This window comes from Rhinolophus sinicus, linkage group LG01, assembly GCF_036562045.2.
Source record: "Rhinolophus sinicus isolate RSC01 linkage group LG01, ASM3656204v1, whole genome shotgun sequence".
NCBI classification, from domain to species: domain Eukaryota; kingdom Metazoa; phylum Chordata; class Mammalia; order Chiroptera; family Rhinolophidae; genus Rhinolophus; species Rhinolophus sinicus.
In genome coordinates, this window is record NC_133751.1 from 50209797 (window position 1) to 50232907 (window position 23111).

At 41.6% G+C, this 23111-nt stretch overlaps 1 protein-coding gene across 10 annotated transcripts in view; it reads left to right on the forward strand.

Annotated features, from left to right (window-relative positions):
- ST6GAL1 (ST6 beta-galactoside alpha-2,6-sialyltransferase 1) overlaps window positions 1–23111 on the forward strand; it is a 133182-nt gene that overhangs the window by 50129 nt on the left and 59942 nt on the right. For 2 of the 10 annotated variants that reach the window (XM_074329231.1, XM_019752125.2), the window contains exon 3: window positions 3741–3855. The exons of 7 other annotated variants lie outside the window; for them this stretch is intronic. The gene's annotated coding sequence lies outside the window, so the exon portion shown is untranslated. Of the gene's footprint in view, window positions 1–3740; window positions 3856–18648; window positions 18709–23111 lie in introns of all 10 variants that reach the window. One more of the 10 variants, XM_074329230.1, reaches the window with a different exon arrangement.

The following is a 23111-nucleotide window of genomic DNA, read 5'->3' on the forward strand; positions in this document are numbered from 1 at the left end:
ACTCACATGGGAGGGAGTTCCCAAATCCAGTTCCAACAAGCAGGGTCCCTTTTCCCAGGGGACATCATTCCATTTCTGAAGCTCAGAGTGCTTGGAACTTTACAAAGGGCCACACTGTTCCTTTCAATCCTAAGGATTCTTCCTTGTACAGGAAAACAGCTTAGAGTTGGGAGCATCCATGTCACGCGGGGTGGCATGTGGGGTCTCTAGTCCTGCTCCCCACATAAGAACGCAGGACATGGTGAGGGCAAAAAGCAACACCCATGGAGCCATAGATAGGGGAGTCATACCACTATAGTCTCGCTGGCGGCATCCGCCTCTCTGCAATCCGCAATCCACAATCCACAATCCTCCCTTGCTAGCCCCCATTTTCTGCTAGCGTAGCCACAGCAGTTATATTGATGGCCAATGGCTCACTGGTTACAGCTGACAGCCAACTAGCCACAGCTGATGGCCATCCAATCACAGTGGATGGCCACCTACTAACCGAGTGAGCACCTTTTCACGTGAGGGCGAGAGCCTAGAAACTGCACTCCTGGCTTTGTCCCCACAATCCAGAATCCTTTAGTGTGGTTTCCTTATTCATGTGATGTCCCAGGAGTGAGGTGGAGTGCTGGTGGCCCCAGGTTCCTCAGCCAGTTCGAAGCAGTGGTCTTCTTAGCCTTTGGACTCTCAGTACTCTCTCCAGGGGAAGAAACTGAGGTGGATCTGTTTGGTTTTTCTCTGTGTTTGGGTAAGAGATTATTTGTCTGTCAAGACAGACCTAATTTAATTCCATAGCTATTTACTGAAAGCCTACTGTTTGCACACCCAAATATCCTGGCCCCTGTTTGGGCATTCGGCTGTGACAAGGGGAGGAGCTCCCTATATCAAGACTGTATATGATATATATCGTTCTGTAACTACTCATCTGTGGTCCTTCCTGAAAGAATTCTAATGGGGGAAATTAAGTCTCAAATTGCTCTCTGTGTCCCAGGGTTCCTAGACCTCTAAAAACAGAGTTTTAAGTGCTCAACCTGTTAACGGGGGAACAAAGCAGTAAATGGGGTCAGGCTCTTTGGAAGCTCCCTGCAGAGGGGTAGGGCTGAGGGGAGGAGGCAGAGCGGCAGAGGGAGCACTTTGGGTAGGCACTGCTAAGTTGCGTGGGTGTCTTTGCCGGTGGAGCTGGAGTTGATGGCAGAGCTGAGTGCACATACAGTTTTGTAGACAATCAAGAATCCTATTCATTTGTAGCCCTGATTAACTTCAGAAGGAGAACCATCTCCTTTTAACGGGGCACTCAGAATGTGAATCAGGGCTAACGAGTTCCTTGGAAAGCTGGGTGGTTGGCCTCCACATCTTACATCTGAGGAAATGGAGGCCCAGAAAGGGGAAGGGCCTTGTCTATGACACAAATGAAACTGGAGTCTCTTATCCTGAATATCTGGTCAGGGTCCCTCACACCAAATTCTGGCTGCAGAGGGAACAATGTTCTGGGGCGGCGATACAGCCTATTCTTGCTAGCTTGTTTGGCCCAGTAACTGTGATGGGCTAGGTTAGGCTGTTGGAGGGATTTGTGACAATGACAATCTGGAAGGGAGAGGGTGTTCTCTTGATGATGCTAAAGATCCCTGGTTTCTCAGTGATGTCAGCTCTTCACCCTCCTTCTTTTAGATCCTTCCTAGAGGACTTGCTTAGGCCAGAGTGCTATCGCCTATGGCTTCCTGCTGAGAATTCACCATTGCAGGGAGGCATCGCAGTACACAGAAAAGTGCCCCAGCCTTGAGAACATTTGACCTGAGTTTGAGCCTGGCTTGATCATAGCTGGAGGACTACCTGGACTTTTGGACACAGTTTCCTCATCTGTAAAATGGGCTGAATAATAACTATGTAAAGATTAATAATTACTTATATAACATTCTTCCCACAAAGCAGATGACTAATAAATGGAACCCATTATTTTTTTCATGTAGCTCTATTGAGGTATAATTGACAGACAAAAACCTGCACATGTTTAAATTGCACAACTTGATGTGTTTTGACATTTTTATACACTCATGAAATTCTCCCCCAATCAAAGTAAAGAACATAACCATTACACCGCAAAGTTTTCTCTATCACCTTCTCCCTTCCTCCTTTCCCCCTGTGTTCTGCCTCCCATGCCCAGGCTGTCACTAATCTGCTTTCTATCACTACAGGTTACTTTGCATTTTCTAGAACTGACTGTACATAGCATAATACAGCATGTGCTCTTCTTACACTCAGTATAATTATGTTGATAGTCATCCATGTCGTATGTACCAATAGTTCATTCCGTTATTGCTGAGTAGTATTCATCGTATGGAAATACCACAATTTATTTATCCATTCACCTGCTGACAGACCTTTGGGTTGTTCCCAGTGTTTTGGATATTAAAATGAAGCCACTATAGGCACTTGTGCAAAGATTTTTGTGGGAATGTATATATTCTTTTGTCTTGGGTAAATACCTAGGATTAAAATGGCTGTGCCACATGGTAGGGTATGTTTACCTTTTTAAGAAGCTGCCCAACTGCTTTCCAGAGAGTTTGTACCACTTTATACTCCCACCAGTGGTGCATGAGCATCCCAGGTGCTCTACTTCCTTGCCAGCACTTGATATGGTCAGTCTTTTTAAGTTCAGCTATTCTAATATGTGTGTGGCTATCTTATGGTTTTATTTGTATTTCCCTAATGATTAATGATGATCATCTTTTCACGTGCTTACTCGCCATCTGCATATTTCCTTTGGGTGAAATGTGTGTTCAGATCGCTTCTCCATGAAAAAAAAAATTGGATTGTTGTTTCTTATGATTGAATTATAGGAATTCTTTATATATTCTACACGCTAGTCCTTTATGGAGATGTTTGCAAATATGTTTTCTAATTCTGTGGCTTGCACATGGTGGGAGACAGTACCAAATAAACTGATAATTACAATTCAGTTGAATAAGTGCTGTGCACAGAAAGTATGAGGGAAGGTCAGTAATCTTAGGCTGGGAAGTCAGGGAAGCTTCCTGGAGGAGACGGTACGTGAATTGGGTCTTAAAGGAAATTAAAAGTTAGGTGGGGAAGGACAGTGTTGGTAGAAGTTTGTATGTGCAAAGGCATGGGACTACCGAATGTCAGGTGCATGCAAAATTGTAAGTAATTTGATTGGAGCACTGGGGTTTTGTAGTAGAAAAATGTGGACCAGAATTCCAGCAGCCCTGCTTACTGGCTATGCACCTCCTTTTTTTAAAAAAGCACTTTTTATTTTGAAACAATTATAAATCCACAGAAAGTTGCAAAGATAGTACAGAGGTGTCTGGTGCATCCTTTATTTAGTTTCTTCCAGTGGTCACATCTTACATAGTTATAGTACAATATCAAAACCAGGAATCTGAGAGGTACTTGTGTATAGTTCTGTCATTTTCTCGATTGTGTAGATTAGTGCAGCCACCACTGAAATCAAGATACAGAGCTCTTCCTTCACCACAAAGCTCTCCTCATGCCACACCAGCATGGCCCCCTCTCCTGTTTGTCATCTCTGTAATTTTGTCATTTTGAGAATGTTCTATAAATAGAATTAATCAAACAATGTGCAACCTTCTGAGACTGGTTTGTTTCCACTAATCGTAATGCACTTCAGGTCCATCTAGGTAGTTGAGAATATCAATAGTTTGCTCTTTTTATTGCTGAGTGGTATGGGTGGGCCACACTTTTACTATTGACCTATTGAAGGACATTTTGGTTGTTTCCAGGTTTTGACTGTTAGAGATAAAGCTGCCATGAACAATTGTGTATAGGTTTTTGTGGAGAAGTAAAATTTTGTTTTTCTGGGATAAATGCTTAGGATTGTTGCTGCTAAGTTTTGTGGTAAGTATATTTTTATTTTTAAAGAAACTGCCAAACTCATTTTTAGAGTGGCTGTACCATTTCACATTTTCACCAGCAATGTAGGAGACATTCACTTTCTCCATCTTAACAGCACTTGGTGTTATCATATTTTTATTTTAGTTCTAAAAGGTGGGCAGTGGCATCTCATTATGATCTTAATTTGCATTTCTCTAATGGCTAGTTGGATGACTTCTGCTTTTTCTGTTTCTCATTTCTGACTGTGAATCTAGACCTCAGCCTGTACTTGTTAAATGTGAGAAGTAGAGGACCAATCCCACCACTTCTGGAGCTGCCCTGGAAGTCTGACTTGCTTGGTCATTTGACCAGGTTAGTCAGTTACAGGAGATCCTTCCTTCTTGATTGCCCTGCATGGCTCCAGGAAAGTGATATTTTATAGAGCTCCATATTTTTCTATGGAGGGTTTTTTGGTTTTTTTCCGTAGATGAGCAAACAGTCTGTAAGATTTTTTACTGTGCTGTGTGGTAAGTTCTGTCTTCACCCTGACACTCCCTGGTGCCAGTGTGCCAACATCTCTACCTGGCAGCTGAGATGAAGAAACATCTGGAGACACAGGATGATTGTTTTCTCAGTGTTTGGAGGGGTCTGAAGTATCTGAAGTGTAAAGGGAAGCTGCCATGCCCTCTGGCCCTTTTTACACTCACCTTCTACTTTTTTTTGCTTATAGATAGAGAGGCAGCTCTAATGTGCTGGAAAAAATAATAATGGTAGCTAAAAATTATACAGAACTTATGTCCCAGGTACAAAGTGCTTTATATATATTAACCCACTTAATTCCCAAAATAATCCTAAGAGTTAAGTATCTCCATTTTATAAAGGAGGAAACCTAGGCACTGAGAGGTTTCAGAGCTAGTAACTGGCTGAGTAAGTTAGGATTTGAACCCAGACAGTCTGACACTCACTCAAGTCTGTCTTATTAGTCATTGTGCTATATTATCTCTGTACTAGGGCCGATGGAACCGTGTGTGCTGTGCACCTTGCTGTGTGATGAAGGGTTCTCCCCAGGGCTATGTGGGAGGGGAGAGAAGGCTTGCCTTGGGCGTTCTCTGGGGCATTGACATGTTGTGATGTTGAGATGGGAACTGTAGCAGGTGGGAAGTGTTTTCCCAGGGGAATGGGGTGCTCCTTGGAGGCCATACTTTGTCCAGGTGTGAGTGGGGTCTGAAGACAGTTCTGTTCCCCGAGCCTGATGTGCACTCAGGACTGGCTCACATACACTGTGGGAAGAGCCTGGAGGAGGAGGATGTGGAAGCCCTGACCTTGGGGTACAGCACAAGACTGCACTGGCCCCCAGACTCTCACCCACCTGCCTGTGCAGTAGCAGTAGTAACCTTCATCTTGCCCTGATCCCATGGGGACTGAGACTAGATCAGAGCCACACCTAACAGGGCTGGGTCATCTTTTTTAGGGTTTGTTTTCAAGTGTGGTTATGACTCAGCCAACTTATTACTCACCTGAATACAGTGTGCGATGATGGTGGTTTTGATCATTATACAGGTTTTTAAAAATAACTTTATTTAGGCACAGTTTATACTCCATGACATTAACTTGCTTTAAGTGTAAATTCAGTAAGTTTTTGTCACTTTACTGAGTTGTGCAATCATCACAATCCAGTTTTAGAACACTTCCATCATTGGTGGGGTCATCCTCACATGGAAAAGGCAAGAATATTATATTTCATGGAAATAGTCCCACAGTTTTTTTTCTGGAGTTAGTGTTGTGTTCCCAGAAGGAGGAGCTCATTAATTACTTCAGTTAGTATTTAATGAGAACCTGCTGGAGTCCACAGCTGGGCTAAGTGCAAAAGGTAATAAAGAGAAAAACAAGTGGCTGCTTCCCTGTGGCTGACAAACTTCCTACTGCAGATACTTTTAAACATAACCTACGTGCATGTCTGGATGTCCTGGCAGCTGCCACGCAGGTATTTGTTTTCTACCTGTGGCTCTTAATTGAGGACCAGGCAAGGGCCTTGCTTTTGTGATACAGGCATACCTCATTTTATTGTGCTTTGCTTTTTATCTGTGCTTTGCAGATGTTGCTGCATTTTTAAAATTATTTTATTTTATTTTTTTACAAATTGAAGGCAAGACCCTTACTTGATTTATTGCAGTCTGGAATCGAACCTGCAATATCTCCGAGGTATGCCTGTGCATTGAAATTATTGGCTGAGTGGAAAGGAGAGTACTCTCCAACATCTGCAAACAGCTCTAGGCTTTGGCAAGCCTGGATGCAGGATCTGGGAAGAAAAGAAAGTAGGTATGCTGTTTACTGTGCAAAGACTCAACAGGTGGAATTGGGGTAATGGGTAAGGATGTGTAGATGCCTGACCACTGCACTGTACATCTGAAGCTGAAGTTGAATAATATTGAATGTCAACTATAATGAAATATATATAGAGAGATATATATATATGTCGATATATATCTCTCTCTGTATCTATCTATGTGTAGCCAGCTATCTATCGATCAAGTTATCTACCTATCTATCTATCTATGCATATATATATATATATATATATATATATATATATATATATATATATATATCAGGGGTGCCAAAAAAATGTATACAAGTGGACACTTTGGTCAATGTTGCTCAAGCAGTAGTTCGCCGTAATCAGAAGTGTCTGGACGCTGATGGTAACCACTTTGAACACCTCTTGTAATTGCAGAAGTCAAGCGTGACTTATGTGACTTGTATTCATCTTCTGTTATTAGTATATATTGAGTATTACAATTTTAATAGTTTTTCCTTTCTTAAAATATGCAAACATTTTTTGGCACCGTGTGTGTGTGTGTGTGTGTGTGTGTGTGTGTGTGTGTGTTCACGGGATGTGGAGTACAGCATAGGGAACATAGTCAATGCAATGTAACAGCTATATAACAGCTATGTAACAGTCAGAGAGGTAGTCGATTGGAGGTTAGCACTTTGTGAGGGGTATAAATGTCTATTACATTGTTTTGTACACCTGAAACTAATTAAAAAAAAAGAGTATGCGCAAGATCAGGGCAGTAGAGTAAGGCAAATTCAAGAAGTACTGGTACATTAGGTGGCCTACAGCTTAGGGGCACATTTGCATATAGTGGCGTGTTGCTTGGAGGTTTGGGGGTGAGGAAGGAGTACAGTCTTGTTTTCTAGACTGAGGAATTTGGACTTAGTGGATCAAACATGGAAGACACCATTTTAAGTCTCCGAGGAAGAGCATGATTACTCAGAGCTGTATTTGAGAGAGTAAGCTTGTGGGAAGAGAGAGGGAAGCAGGCATGGATGAGGAGGCTATTGTGAGGGACCAGTATTAGGGGATCTGTACCTGATTTGGGCAGGGGTGGAGGGGCAAGGAAAGAAGATATGGATAGGAGAGAAGATTCTTCTAGGTGAGGGAAGAAAAATCTTATCTTCACCTGGACCTCTTCTCCCGGGGTTTATACCTGCTTGGGCCACCTGGCTGTTGTACTTCAAACAACCCCTCACACTTAGCCTGTCCAAAGCCAAACTCAACAGCCCTGCCCCCCACCATGCTTTCCCCTTGCCTGGCATGCTTTTCTCTTCCCTCCATTTTTCTCCTTGTCCCACTTCTCTTGCCAGGAGGAAGGAGAGGAGCCAGATAGAAGCAGAACACTGTACCTGTGGAAGGCACTGGTGAGAAATTTCCAGAGAGGGTTGCTGGCAGTGCCATGTGCCAAAGAAGTGAGTGAGGATGGACATAGAAGAAGGGCTGGGGACTCAGGGCCGGCACTAGTGTGAGGTCAGGTGCCTTGGCTACAAAATTTAAGGGGACCTTCACACTCAGGTGTCAACCCTGTACTTGCACAACCCTGAGAGTGAGGGTGTCGTGCGGGAGACCCTGCTCCCTGCGCCATTTGTCGTGCGCGGAGGCCTTCTCGCCGCGCCATCTTTCAGGCGGGACGGCCTGCGGGGTCTCTGCTCCCGCTCCCCACATAAGAACGCAGGATATGGTGAGGCCGAAAAGGAACACCCACGGAGCCTAGGTAGGGGAGTCATACCACTATGGTCTCACTGGAGGCTGGGCCCACCGGACGCGTGACCTGCCGTCCGCCTTTCCGCCAACCGACCGACCGATGACTCTCCTCCACTCTCTCGACTCTCCTCTTCCGCTCTCCTCGGCTCTGCTCGGCTCCTCGGCAATACTCGTAGCTGCAGCAGTTATACCAGCAGCCAATCGGCTAACCGGCCACAGCCGACGACCAATCAGCCACAGCTGACGGCCATCCACCACCTGAGCCAGCACTCTTCCACATGAGGCCGAGAGCCTGTAAACTACTTTCTGGGGCTCTGTCCCCACAGAGGGCCTCCTTAATTTTGCATCCTAGGTGCCTTCCTTGCCTTACCCTAGTCCTGGTAATTCAGAGGATGCCGGTGACTTTGGAGAAAGCATTATATTGCAAAAGGCTAAGTGTGAAAATGAGTGTGGAACTGTTTCTTCAGTAGAAAGCCTTCCCAGGGAAGCTTCCTGAAGTTGCATGGGGGCACCCATGTCTCTCTCCTCCCTACCCCAAGACAGCCCCTCAGGGTCTCCACAGACTAGGGTTCCCGGAGGACAGTTTGAAGACCACTGATCAAATAGAATCCCCCAACTTATCGTAGAGAAGTCTGAGACCTAGAGAAGTACGTGACTTGTCCAAGGTCACACAAGGAGCTGTGACCTTAGAGGTCGTCTTTTACTTTCCTTTGATTTATTATCTTTGATTGTTTCTCTTTTTTATTGTCTCCCCCCATCTTTTCCTCCTGCTATAAAAAATGGAAACATAGTAGATACTCAAGATCTGATCTGTATTTGAAGATCGAGCTCTAATTCTGAGAAATCCATTTACTGAGTGCTTGTTACCTACCAAGCATTATTTTAGGGGCTTTTACATAGATTATTTTATTTATTTCTTAGAAGAACATTTCAAAGTACATGTTGTCCCATTTTCCTGATGAGGAGACTGAGGTTCAGAGAGAACAGATAACTTGTTTATAGTTACATAGTTGCTAACTGGAGCTGTTGGATCTGAAACCTGTGTTCTTCCTCTACATGACCTGTTTCTTCAGTCTTTCATATTAACTGAGTGCCTTGATGCCAGGGACTGTTTTTGTTTGTTTGTTTTATTTTTGTTTTGTTTGTTTTTTTTGGTGCTGATGCAGTATAAGTAAATGTCATGCAGGGAGTCACGCGGGTCTCTGGTCCCGCTCCCCACATAACAGCGCAGGACATGGTGAGGCCAAAAAGAAACACCCACGGAGCCATAGGTAGGGGAGTCATACCACTATAACTATATTCTCACTTGTGGTTGGGTTGGAGACACAGGAAACAGGAGCCACATGATCCGCAACCATCACTCCGCCGCTTGCTAGCTCAGCCCCTATTTTCTGTTAGCGTAGCCACAGCAGTTATATTAGTGGCCAATGGCTCACTGGTTACAGCTGACGGCCAACTAGCCACAGCTGATGGCCTTCCAATCACAGTTGATGGCCATTTACTACCCGAGTGAGCACCTTTCCACGTGAGAGCCTGGAAACTTCACTCTTGGCTCTGTCTCCACAGTAAAGGAGACAAAAATCCTGCTGAGACCTACCCCACTTGTCTCCCTGTTTGTGAGGGGAGTCGGTTTGCTCTTTGTAAGGTCTCCTGTCACAGGTGTCTCTGGGCTGCCTATGGTGGCTGCTGTGGTTTGGTTGTTGCTGAGATGAAATTCATGGCCCAATTCACTCCTCAGCCACCGAGTCACATGGACGCCTTTCTCTGCCCGTCTCTGAACCATTCCGCTGCAGTAACCCATGGACAATATAGGTAGTTTATGATGCAAGGAATATGGTCCCCTCCCTAAGCAGGTCTGATTCCATTCCAATTCAGTTCCATGATTTAGCCTTGATAAAGGGAAGTTATTTTGGCCTCCTCTGCCCTAAGCCCCACTGAGAATTCGGACCCAATGTTTTCACTTGTCACTTTAGACTGTTTGCCAGAGTTTGTGGAAAAAGGCCTGGATTATTAATGCCCTTGCCAGGAACAGCTGTGTCCTGCCAGGTTGTCATGTGAGCCCTCTGAAAAGCCCAGAGCTGCACGGCCCACACTCCTCAAGGCCCAGTGGCTCAGATGGGAAATGTGATCTTATCCTGCAGTAACTGCAAACAATCTAGGGGGGCAGAGAGCAACTTGGAAGGGACTGATCAGGGTCTCACCTAGGAATTTACAGCAATACAGTGAGTGTCCTTGGGGACTGATTCCATCCTGGTGCTACAGAGGGCCTGCAATTTCTAAGGTGTTTTTAGTCTCATGGTCCCTTCCCCCTTAAGATAAAAATGAGGACATTAATAATCAGTTTAGTAATATTTAGAGATCCATTGTTCCTTACAGTGGATGCTATGCCGGCTGGCTACTTGAAGTAAATTACAAGCATACCTTGGAGCTACTGCAGGTTTGGTTCCAGACCATCACAATAAAGTGTGTATCACAATAAAGCAAAGTGAAATAAAATGAGGTACGCCTTTAGTTTAATCCTCAGAATAAGTCTTTGAGGTGGTGCCTGTTATCACAACTTAATGGATGAGAAAACAGCCTCTGAGAGATCTATTGAATTACCCAACGTCATGCAGGTAGTAAAGGGTGGAGGTGGGATTCAGACCCATTCTATCTCATGTTCCTTTCAGGACATTGGAAGATAACTAGACACAAAATATTTCCCTGGCTCACCTTCAGGTTGTCCCTGCAGCTGGCCTCTACTCCTTTGTCTCTCATCTTTGTTTCTTCCCAGCACTCTGTAAGCTTTTTCTGGAGCCTGGTATTCTAGTGAAGGTTTGACTAGAATTCAAAATCAGCCAGGCCAGAAGTTGGTGGGGTAGATGGTGGTGCATCAGGCCAGACCAGGGGTGAGGAAAGATGGTCTCAGGCACCTTTTCCTCTATCAACTGAAGTGGCTCTTCTTTACCTCTTCATGCCTCATCAAAGCTCCTTTTCAGTGCCAGGAGCTCAACAATGAATTTCAAGGAAAATCTAATAATGTCACTGGTTTGCTTAGAAAACCTCCAGCAGACCCAATTTCTTGCAGGATAAACTAGGACTAGGAAAACTTATGAGGTCTGATGTTCATGTTCGCGAACTCATACTAGAAAAAGCACTACATACCTCATTGCTGAATATCAGTACAGTCACCTTCTAAGTACTCCCCTTGGGAAGCTATGCACTGATGCCAGCACCTAGTCTACCGTTCAAAGCAATTTTGGAACTCTTTTCCTGGAAGGGCCAGCAGAGCTGCCATTGTATTACCCTTGATGTCCTGAATGTCATCAAAATGTCTTCCTTTCCATATATCCTTTATCTTCGGGTAAAGAAAGAAGTCACTGTGGGCCAGATCAGGTGAGTAGGGAGGGTGTTCCAATGCAGTTATTTGTTTACTGGCTAAAAACTCCCTCACAGACAGTGCTGTGTGAGCTGGTGCACTGTCATGATGCAAGAGCCATGAATTGTTGGCGAAAAGTTCAGGTCGTTTTCATTTAACTTTTTCACATGTCCAGTTGGTACAAATTCATAATGAATAATCCCTCTGATATCAAAAAATGTTAGCAACATCGCTGCAACAAGTTTGCAAACTTAATCGTCAGACCTCGTATCAAGATGGAGGGTCCTCCACCACACTCCCCTTTTTGATAGCCTGCCTATCTACCATTTTGTCTTCCAGAAGCTCCCTTGGCCTCCAGTTCCAACCGGGCCCACTCACACACTGCCATTTCTCTCTTCTGTTATCCCTGATCACTGATTCTTTCTGTGTAAAGAATCATGTCACCTGCAAAAACTGACAATTTAACTTCTTCATTCCCAATTTGAATGCCTTTTCTTTCTTTCTCTTGCCTGATTGCTGTGACTAGGACATCCAATACTATGTTGAATAACAGTGGTGATATGAGGCATCCCTGTCATATTTCTAATCTTGAGGAAAAACTTTCAGTTTTTCACCGTTTAGTATATTAGCTGAGGGTTTGTTGTATATGGCCTTTTTTAATGTTTAGTTACTGTCCTTCTATACTTATTTTATTAAGTGTTTTAATCATAAATGAATGCTGTATCTTGTCAAATCTTTTTCTGCATCTATTGATATAACAATATGATTTTTATCCTTTATTTTGTTTATGTGGTGTATCACATTGATCAATTTGCATATGTTGAACCATCCTTGTGCCCCTGGAATGAACCCCACTTGATCGTGATGTATAATTTTTTATTGAATACAAATGTATTGTATTCAATTTGCTAGTATTTTGTTTAGGATTTTTGTGTCTATATTCATCAGAGATATGCTTCTGTAGTTCTCTTTTTTTGTGTTATTCTTACCAGGTTTTGGTATTGGGGTAATGTTGGCCTCATAAAATGAGCTAGGAAGTATTGTCTCTTCTTTAATTTTTTGAAAGCGTTTGAGGAGGACAGGTATTAAATCATCTTTGAATGTTTGGTAGAATTCACTAGTGAAGCCATCTGGTCCTGGATGTTTGCTTTTGGGGAGGTTTTGGATGATTGTTTCAATTTCTTTACTGTTGATTTGTCTATTTAGATTATCCAGTTCTTCGTGATTTGGTCTAGGAAGGTTATATATTTCTAAGAACTTGTCCATTTCTTCCAGGTTATTGAATTTGGTGGCATATAGTCCTTCATAGTATTCTTGGATGATCTTTTGTATTTCTGTGGTACTCATCGTAACTTCTCTTTCATTTCTGATTTTCTTTGTGTTTTTTCTCATTTTACCTTAATGAGGTAAAGCCAAGTAAATGAAGTGCATTTAGCCAAGGGTTTGTACATTTTATTAATCTTTGAAAAAAACAGCTCTTTGTTGCACTAATTTTTCTATTGTCTCTTTGTTCTCTTTTTCATTTAGTTATGCTTTAATTTTTATTATTTCATTCATTCTGCTGACTTTGGGTTTCGTTTGTTCTTCTTTTTCTAATTCTTTAAGATGTAATGTTAGGTTCTTTATTTGGGATTTTCTTGTTTCTTGAGATAGGCCTGTAATGATATAAATTTCCCTCTTAATATTGCTTTTGCAGTATTCTAATAATTTTGATATGACATATCTTCATTCTCATTTGTTTCTATGTTTCTTTTTGATCTCTCCTTTTATTCTTCTTTGACCCAGTCGTTCTTTAGTAGTATGCTGTTTTATCTCCACATATTTGTGTTTTCTCCCACTTTCTTTTTGCAGTTAATCTCGTTTCAAAGCATTGTGGCTGGAGAATATGCTTGGAATGATTTCAGTCTTCTTAAATTTGCTGAGCCTAGTTTTGTGTTCCAACATATATGGTCTATCCTTGAGAATGTTCCATGTGCCCTTGAAAAGAATGTACAGTCTGGTGTTCTAGGATGAAATGCTATCTAATGTCAATTATGTCCATTTGGTCAAATGTGTCATTTAAGACTGATATTTCCTTATTGATTTTCTGTTTGGATGATCTCTCCACAATTGTCAATGGTGTATTTCGATCCCTTACTATAATTGTGTTTTTGTCAGTTCCTCCCTTTAGTTCTGTCAGTAGTTGCTTTATATACAGAATGCACCAAAAAACATACACACATTTTAAGAAAGGAAAAAACTGTATTAAAATTATGACGATGGTAACCACTTTGAGCAACCTTTTGTAATTGCAGAAGTCAAATGTGACTTGGACTCATCTTTTGTTATTGGTATATATTGAGTATTACACTTTTAATACAGCTTTTTCCTTAAAATGTGTATACATTTTTTGGGCCCCTCTGTATTTTGGTGCTCTCTGATTGGGAGCATATATGTTGATAAATGTTATATCTTCTTGTTGTATTGTCTCCTTCATCATTATGAAATGCCCATCTTTGTCTCTTGTTACCTTTTTTATCCTGAAGTCTGTTTCATCAGATATAAGTATGGGTACACCACTTTTCTCTCAATGTTATTTGCTTGGTGTATTGTTTTGCCCCTTTCACTTTGAGTCTATATTTATCTTTGTATCTGAGGTGTGTCTCTTGAAGGCAGGATATGGTTGGGTTTTATTTTTGATTCAGTCTGCTACTCTGTGCCTTTTTATTGGTGAGTTCAGTCCATTTACATTTAGGGTGATTATTGATATATGATAATTTTCTATAGCCATTTTATCTTTTGTTTTCTGGTGGCACAGTGTCTCCATTGTTTCTTTGCCCTTGTGTTTCTGTCTGTTACTTTGGTTTGATGGTATTCTATGATTTTTTTCCCCTCTGTTTCCACCTTTTTAATGTTATGTGTCTGAGTGCTGGATTTCTTTCTTTCTTCTTTCTTCTTTTTTTTTTTTTGAGTGGTTACTATTAAGTTCATGTAAAAGAAAGTTTCATATATACAAGTCCTTTATCTTTAGCATGCATCTTATCTCCATTCCCCTTTGCAAATTCAGACCTTTACTTCCTTCCCTTTTATGTTTCTGTTGTCACAAATTACCACTATTTATGCTGTGAGTTCATTTCTGAGTTGCAGTAGTAAGTTGTCTTCTTTTCTTTTTCTTTTTTTTATGTTTTATCTTCCTTACCTTTTGTGTTATGTTTAAGTGTATAATGCTTAATTCTGTTTATGGGTTGCCATTTCCTGCTTCTGTCTGACTGCTAGTAATCTTGCTCATAGTTTTGTATCCTTTCATGTTTTTTGTTTCAAGTAGAATAAACTCCTTCAGTATTCCTGTAATGCAGGCCAAATTGTGAAAAATTCCCTCAGCTTCTATATATCTGGAAAGGTCTTTATTCCTCCTTCATATCTAAAGGATAACTTTGCTGGATATCTTATTCTTGGCTGATAATTTCTCTCTTTCAATAGTTTGAATATTACATTCCACTACTTCCTAGCTTGTAGAGTTTCTGCTGAAAAATCTGCTGATAATCTAATGGGCTTTCCATTGTAGATTACTCTTCTTTTCACTGGCTGCCTTGAAACTTCTTTTTTTGTCATTAATTTTTGACAGCTTCAATATAATGTGCCATGGAGAAGGCCTGTTAGGTTTGAGGTAATTAGGGGTTCTGTTTGCTTCTTGGATTTGAAGATCCAGTTCTTTCAATAGGTTTGGGAAGTTCTCATTAACTATTTGTTTGAATAGGCTCTCTGTGACCTTCTCCCTTTCTTCTCCTTCTTGTATACCCATTATTCTTATATTACTATTTCTGATGAAGTCAGATAGTTCTTTCATTTTTTTTTTTTTTTTTTTTTTTTAACTCTCAAGTCTCTCTTCTCTTCCATCTGCATCATTTTCAGATTTCTATCTTCGATGTCATTAATTCTTTTCAGCATCTGGTCAGCTCTATTTCCTAAGCTTGTTATTTCATTCTTTATCTGTTTTATTGAGTTCTTCAGCTCCAGAATTTCCATTTGGTTCTTTTTAAAAAAAATTTCCATCTCTGGTAAAATATTCATATTTTTTTCATTGATTTGATTTCTGAGTTCATTAAACTGCCTGAGTTTTCTTGCATCTTGTAGAGTTTTCTCAGAAGTGCAATCTTGAATTCTCTGACATTTAAATCATTTATTTCCATGTCTTGAGTTTATTTTCTGGAGATTTTTCATTTTCTTTGTGAACTGCCTTGTTACCTTGATTATTCATGGTAATTAATGGATTATTTCTCTTCCTGGGCATCTATGGGAATGAATTCTGCAGCAGGTTAATCTGAAGAGGTCTTTCTTTTGCTTTCCAGCAGGTAGTGCTAGGGCACTTTATTTTCTTTTGCCCTGTTCTGGCTTTCTGCAGTGGAAAATTTCCTGCAGAGGTGGGCGTATCCTCCATGACCAGGGGTGCTGAGAAAACTTGCAAATAGTTTGTTGAAGTGCTGTTGGATGTCTACTGGAGAATGGGAGAAACCTAGGGAGAAGGAAATATTTACATTTTTAAAAGGGATAATTACAAACCATCAGCATCAGGCAGTAACTGAGATGATCTAAATAAAATGCACAGCACATGGTAGTACTCAATAAGTGATAACTATGATACTTAAGGTCATTATTAATTACCATTAAATAAACGTATCCTCCTGCTTCTTACTCTGGGACACAAGACCTAGAGTTCCATGACCCGAGACCTTCAATTTGGGGCTCATATTGGACAGCACTGTAGCTTTCCTCTGTCCATAATGTCTTACTACACAAGATAATATCTTTTCCAGTTGCAGACCACACAACCTCTTGTACCTCAGTTTAACTGCTCTTTGTAGTGTCTGCACAATGAAACCTGTATATAGCCCCATGTACCCTATATCTTTGTTTATTTTTTTAAACTTAGATTTATTGGGGTCACAATGGTTAGTGTACAATTCTATAATATATCGTCTATATATCACATTGTGTGCTCACCACCCAGTGTCAGTTCTCCTTCCATCACCATGTATTTGACCCCCTTTACCCTTTTCTACCATCCTCCTTCCCCCTTACCCTCTGGTAACCACTAAACTGTTGACTGTGTCTATGAGTTTCTGTTTCTTTGTCTTGTTCCTTTGTTGCTTTCAGTTTTATATCCCACATATGAGTGAAGTCATATGATTCTTGACTTTTTCTGTCTGACTTACTTTGCATAGCATAATAATCTCAAGATCCATCCATGTTGTCGTAAATGGCAGTATTTCATCTTTTCTTATGTGTATATATGCCACATCTTTTTTATCCAATCATCTATCGAAGGATATTTTGGTTGTTTCCATGTCTTGGCCACTGTAAATAAAACTCAGTGAACATTGGGGTACATATGAGTATATCTTTACAGATAAATGTTCTCAGATTTTTTGGGTATATACCTAGGAGAGGGATTGCTGGGTCATATGGTAATTCTATTCTTAATTTTTTGAGGAACCTCCACACTGCCTTCCATAGAGGCTGCACCAATCTACATTCCCCCCAACAGTGTATGAGGGTTCCTTTTTCTCCACAGCCTCTCCAACATTTGTTATTATTGGTCTTGGTGATGATAGCCATTTCAACAGGTGTGAGGTGATATCTTGTGGTTTTGATTTTGCATTTCCTACTAGCTAATGAAGTTGAGCAATTTTATGTATCTGTTGGCTGTTTGCATGTCTTCTTGTGAGAAGTTTCTGTTCATGTCCTCTGCCCAGTTTTTAATTAGATTGTTTGTCATTTTGTTGTTGAGTTGTATAAGCTCCTTATATATTTTTGATATTAGCCCCTTATTGGAGGTGTTATTTGCAAATATCTTCTCCCATTCTGTTGGTTGTCTCTTTGATTTGTAGATGGGTTCTTTCACTCTGCAGAAGCTTTTTAGTTTGATATAGTCCCATTCGTTTATTTTTGCTTTGACTTCCCTTGCCTTTGAGGTCAAATTCATAAAATCCTCTTTGAACTCATGGTCCATAAGTTTAGTACCTATGCTTTCTTCTATGTAGTTTATTGTTTCAGGTCTTATATTTAGGTCTTTGATCCATTTTGAGTTAGTTTTGGTATGTGGTGACACATAACAGTCTAGTTTCATTCTTTTGCACGTGTTTTTCTAATTCTCCCAGCACCATTTATTGAAGAGCTTTCTTTTCTCCATTGTATGTTTTTGGCTCTTTTATTGGAAATTATCTGTCCATATTTATGTGGGTTTATTTCTGGGTTTTCAATTCTATTCCATTGGTCTGTGTGTCTTTTTCTGCCAATACCATGCTGTTTTGATTATTGTTGCTCTATAGTACAAGCTGAAGTCAGGGAGTGTGATGCCTCCAGCCTTATTCTTTCTTAGGAGTGGTTTGGCTATTCAGGGTCTTTTGTAATTCCATACAAATCTAATGATTTTTTGGTTCTATTTCTTTAAGAAATGCCATTGGGATTTTGATCCCCATTGCATTAAATCTGTATATTGCTTTGGGTAATATGGCCATTTTAACTCTGTTGATTCTTCCAATCCATCTGTAACCTGTATTTTAAAGACCATCTCAAGTATCACCTCAAGGGCCAGACATTTTTGTGTGATACTGAAATATAGAAAACTTAATTTATGTCAATTATGAAAATTAATTTAGAACTCTACTATCAGACAATGAATATCTTTGTATCTTCCATAACAGGATTTATATTCTCATAAACCAGATGGAAAATGTGGACTGGATGGTGTTTCAGTTGGCTTACATGTAGCACTTCTATAACTGTTACTAAATGCTAATTTGTATCAGTCAGAAGGATAGTGTTTGTCCTCGACTCTAATGCCTGATTTAGAGGAGGACATAGAGAGGGTTTCCTGATTACATTTATGGATGATGTAAAGCCAAAAGGGGTAGCAAATGTATGTGCCAGGGTCATGTTCTCTATAAGCGTCACAGGCAAGAAGAGGGCCTGAGTGTAGAAAGACAGACTGCACCAGGATAAGCGGGAGATAAAACGTGAGCTCCAAATACCAACAGCACCAGGAAGATAGCTAGAAAGCCGGGAAGTGTGGCTGCAGAGTAGGACTTGTCAGAAAGGCCAGTGGGGTTGATTTCAGGGGAGGCTGAACTAAGTGTGGCTGCAAAAAGCTCACCAGAAACTCTTAGTATTTGCATTGCAGATGTGTGTAGTCAATTTTCTTTCCTCTACTAGTCAGGCCACAGCTGGAAACTGTTTAGTTCTTTTGAGAATGATGCGGACAAATTGGGAGTGGGCCCAGAAGTGTGTGAACAGGAAGATGGAGGGTTTAGAAACCATGTTATCTGAGGAATGGTTAAAGACTGAGAATGTTTAGCTTGAAAAAGAAGGCTTCAGAGGGTGTAATAGTCTTAAAGGATTGTTTTAATGGAAAAAAGAACAGACATTTGTTTTCCTCTAGTGAGCAGAATTAGAACCATCAGGTGGAAGCTTAGCGGCATGAAGAAGAGTTCAGTCCCATGTAAGTAAAAAGTTTTTCATAATTAATATTGAGCTGCCTGAGAAAAAGAGATGATCGTTATTACAGGTGTGAAAGGAGATGCTGGCTGGCCATTTTTTGTTGCTCTTGAGTGGGGAATTTGTTCAACAGGTGGTGGGTTGACAACCTGACTTCACTAATGTCTTTTCTAACAATGATGGTGTGCTGCTAGGCTTCAGAGAGCGCTTAGGCCCCACACCTTTTGTAAAGGGAACCCGGATAACGATGGTGGTGGTCTGATGAGCGGGGGCAGTGTAGAAGTTTTGGGCTTTGGAGAAGAGCTAATGATTAAAATCGCCCTGTACAGTAAGTCCTCACGTAACGTTGTTGATAGGTTCTGCAACTTTAAGCAAAATGACATATAACAAAACCCCTTTCACCATAGGCTGACTGATATAAACAAAAGTTAAGTTCCTACAGCATCTCATCAATGTTATAGCAAAATGACATTATTCGAGGACCTGCTATATTTGACTTTCTCTGCAATTAACAAAAAGTTAGAATTCTACAGTGCCCACCAGGTAGCATTTTCTATTTGAAAAGTAGCATAATTACAGGGCACTTGAATTTGAGTGTCTCCTCCCATAGGATCTCAGGAATCTTCAGTACCTCTTGCTGTTCTTCCAGCATTATTCTAGCCATTCAAATCCTACACGTCCTTTTAGGTTTAGGTCCAACTCTATTTCTTCACAGGTAGCCTTCCCTAGCACACTCTTATCTATAGGGGTACCTCTGTGTGCGGTAGGCATGGGCTCTAGAGTTAGATGAGATGGGTTTGAATCCTACCTCTGTAATAGCTGCATGACCTTGGGCAAGGAGTTTAACTCTTCATGTAAAGATACTCATCTTTACATACAAAGTGCAGGTGACTTACATCTACCCTACCTTGCAGTGTCATTACAATAATTGGAGAAAAACAAACTGCCTAGTTCAACACCTAACACATAGCTCGTGCTCAGACAGTGGTGTTGATATATGATTATTGATCAGGCTTGACAGCTGTATTCAGCCTACCCCCAGGGTGGTTACCTGCTATGAAGAATTCCCTGGCCAGGGACCATTGCAAGTGGGGTGATGTGTACCAGCATCACCTTCTCCAGACCTTCGCTCTTAAACCATTGTAATCTTTTCCCACAGCTTTGTCTTTTCTGATTTCCTCTACACACGTTCAGTAAGTAACGTAAGCTAGATCCTAACTTTATCTGGATCCAGCTGACTTATATACTAGTTCCAGTGAGTTCTCCATCACTGCCTATCACAGTTACCTGTATCCTACGTCCTCCACCCCGGCTTCTAGATCACCTGCAAATAGCTGGGAAGGGTTTCAGAGTAATGGCAGGAATCACCTTGCAAGGTTCCTGCCCTGTGTGCCTGGTGGTAACTGACTGGTTCTTTCTTTTTTCTAATGTGGTCAAGACCTTTCCATTGAAGCTTTTAGTTTGTAACACAAGAGAGGCAGGTAGAACCTCGCCAGTTGCCCTCTCCTGGACTTATGATTTGGTTTTTAGTGAGGCCAGGAAATTCTCTTGGGTGGAGTGTGATTCTCCTGTAGGCAGCTTGTTCATGATCTATTCATTCAGGATATGCAAAAGTCGTTGCTTAGGACCCAGCCTGTATCTAGCAGTGTGGTAGGTTCCCGGGCTTCAGAGAGGACTAGAATGTTTCCTGTGCTCTGGAAGGTCACACCCTTGGAGAGGAGACAGACATAGAAACTGTGAGAGGGCTGCTGGGATAGGGTGTGCACTTGGTGCTGTGGGAGCATATAGGAGGCGCTCCTAACTCAGACTGGGACTCAGGGAGACTTTGTCTCCTATAGTACGTTACCTCACACCCAACACGCTCTTTAGGTCAGGCCAACTGGCTCTTCCCAAACGTTAAATGAAAGGGTGCCAGCAGTTCCTCCCTGGTTGGCCTGATACAGACCCTTCACAGTTTTATCACCCTAGGGTTATCTCGTCCACACTCTCCAGATCTCACCAATGAAGGCTATGCTCTTGTGACTTGGGTTCCTTGGAAGCATAAGTTAGTTGCCTGATGGCCTCATCCCATACTGGGCAGGAGTTTGAGCTGCCTTGGAGCCTTCTGTGATGATTTATATGAATCTTGCTTTCTTTGCTCCTATAAATCTACTCCTGGATGAGGTGCGGAGGTTGTTGAGCTTATGGGCAGAAGTGAGTTCCACTGAGTCACAGAGCTTGGCCTCTGCTCACCTCCCCACAATAGAAGCCAGAGTGGGATTCTATTCCCCAGTCACCTCCCCTCCCTTCTGAGGATAGAGAGTGATGTGCCCCTAATCTTTCAGTATATCAGTGAATCCCACCCTTTGGGAGGCCTTTTGGGTCCCACTCTACCATCTCCCTCATCTCCAGCTGACCTCCCATATGGCCAAATAGACGCTAAGGATAGGAATCCTGTTCCTCAAACTGAGCCCTTCAGATTCTGCTGTGGCGCCTGAGAACAGTTTCAGTGTTCAACCATAAATACCTTTTAAAATCATAAACATAGCGCATGACCAACATTGAAAATATCCACAATAAATACGTAAGGCCTACTTTTTTTTGGAAAACAAGGGCAAATTAGATGAGGTCCTCGCCCTGAAGGTGCTCACAATTCACTATCCATTTAGATTGGATGGTTTTCCCTGCTGGTCGGCACTTAATGAGGTGAGCCCTTTACTAAACCCCTCCAATACCACCCACCCCTTCTATTCCCTTTGGGGACAGTAAAGGATAGGCTCCTGTGACAGAGGATGGCCGATTTCCCCCATCCCTGCTCCCCATGATGCCTGGAGCTACCCATGTGCTAGGACTTGAGCTTTCGTATCTCCCATGGCACCTAGCCTCGGGTGGGGGTCCCTTTGCAGGCATTTCATAAACATCTGCATGAGAAATTGAAGTAGCTGATTCATAAAAGAATCTACTCCAAGATCAAACTGTCTCTGGGGTCCCTGTGGTCACTGCTTGGTTGGCCTTTGGGCAGAGCACATCCTTTATCAGCTCACTTTCATGAGTGTCCAGTCTGGCTCAATTATTAGGTTGTCATAATAACCTAATGGACTTGAATTTAAAGAAAAAAAAAGTCTTACAGGACCTGTTTCTTTCTGGGAGAGGATGGTGGTTATAGGGTCACCTAGACTCCTATCATTCCAAACAAAAAAGTCATTTCCTATTCTGTTCTCTCAAGCATGTCAGATGGATCAAAGCGAAGATGGAATGATGGACGGAGAAACTGGAAGCGAAACTAAACAGCGTTGTAAACTTGCAAAAGTCACCCCTGGGATCACAAAGTGGGGTTTTCCAGTTAGATAGCTCAACAGGGGTTTTTTGGTTCGTTTGTTTTTGTTTTTCTTTTAATGTCTTTGAAAATAAAGGGATCTTCTTAAATAACTGTGCCTTAAAGGCCTCCTTTTTTTAAAAAAATAAAATTTATTGGGGTGACAAGGGTTAGTAAAATTGCATAGGTTTCAGGTGTACAATTCTGTCATCCATCATCTATACATCACATTGTGTGTTCACCACCCAGAGTCAGTTCTCCTTCCACCACCATATAGTAGACCTCCTTAAAGCCCTCATTTACATCAGGGCAGCAGCATGCCAGAAAGGGCTGGGCTTGGGGACTGAGACTGAAATCTTGCTTCAGTCCCATTCCTGCTGTGTAGCCTTGGAAATGGACTCAATTACTCTGAGCTTCAGCTTCGTCACCTGTAAAATAACAGACCGACAGGGTTACTCAGAAGATTTAAGATAAACCAGAAAGTGCCTAGCACAGACCAGGGGCTCGGTAAGTGATACTTACAAGGATGGTGATGATAATGATAACAGTGGAATACTTGGCTCTCTGAGCTCCACGTTGCCTCATATAGACAGACATGACTATGCTTCCCCACCAAAGGTTGTCTTTGTGACCTGAGCCACTCTGCAGGCTCCTCATTGTCCGTATATTTCTATGGGTTAAGATGGGATTGCCTCCTTATACTAGAGAAGCAGTACATGGGCACACACAGTGGCATGTCAATTCCACTCTACTTACTGAGCACATTTTTAAAGAGAGAGATTGCGAAAGTAATTGAAATAGTAATTGAAACAGTTCTGACAGCCACTCAATCATCTTAATTGAAGGCCCGCACAAGTGCAGGTGAGGAGACATGAGTCAGGGGTTCACTCAGCCTCTGTGGGGTGTGTATCTTGTGTTGGATGTAGTCCCAGTGGCGAAATATTTCTCTTTTTGTGTGCTACATGATACTAAACTCAAGATCATTAATTCTTCTGGTACACACACACACACACACACACACACACACACAAATTTTAAAAACTTTATTCAGATAAGGATCCAAATAAAGTCCCTATGTTGCAATAGGTTGATATAACTTTTAAAAATCTTAA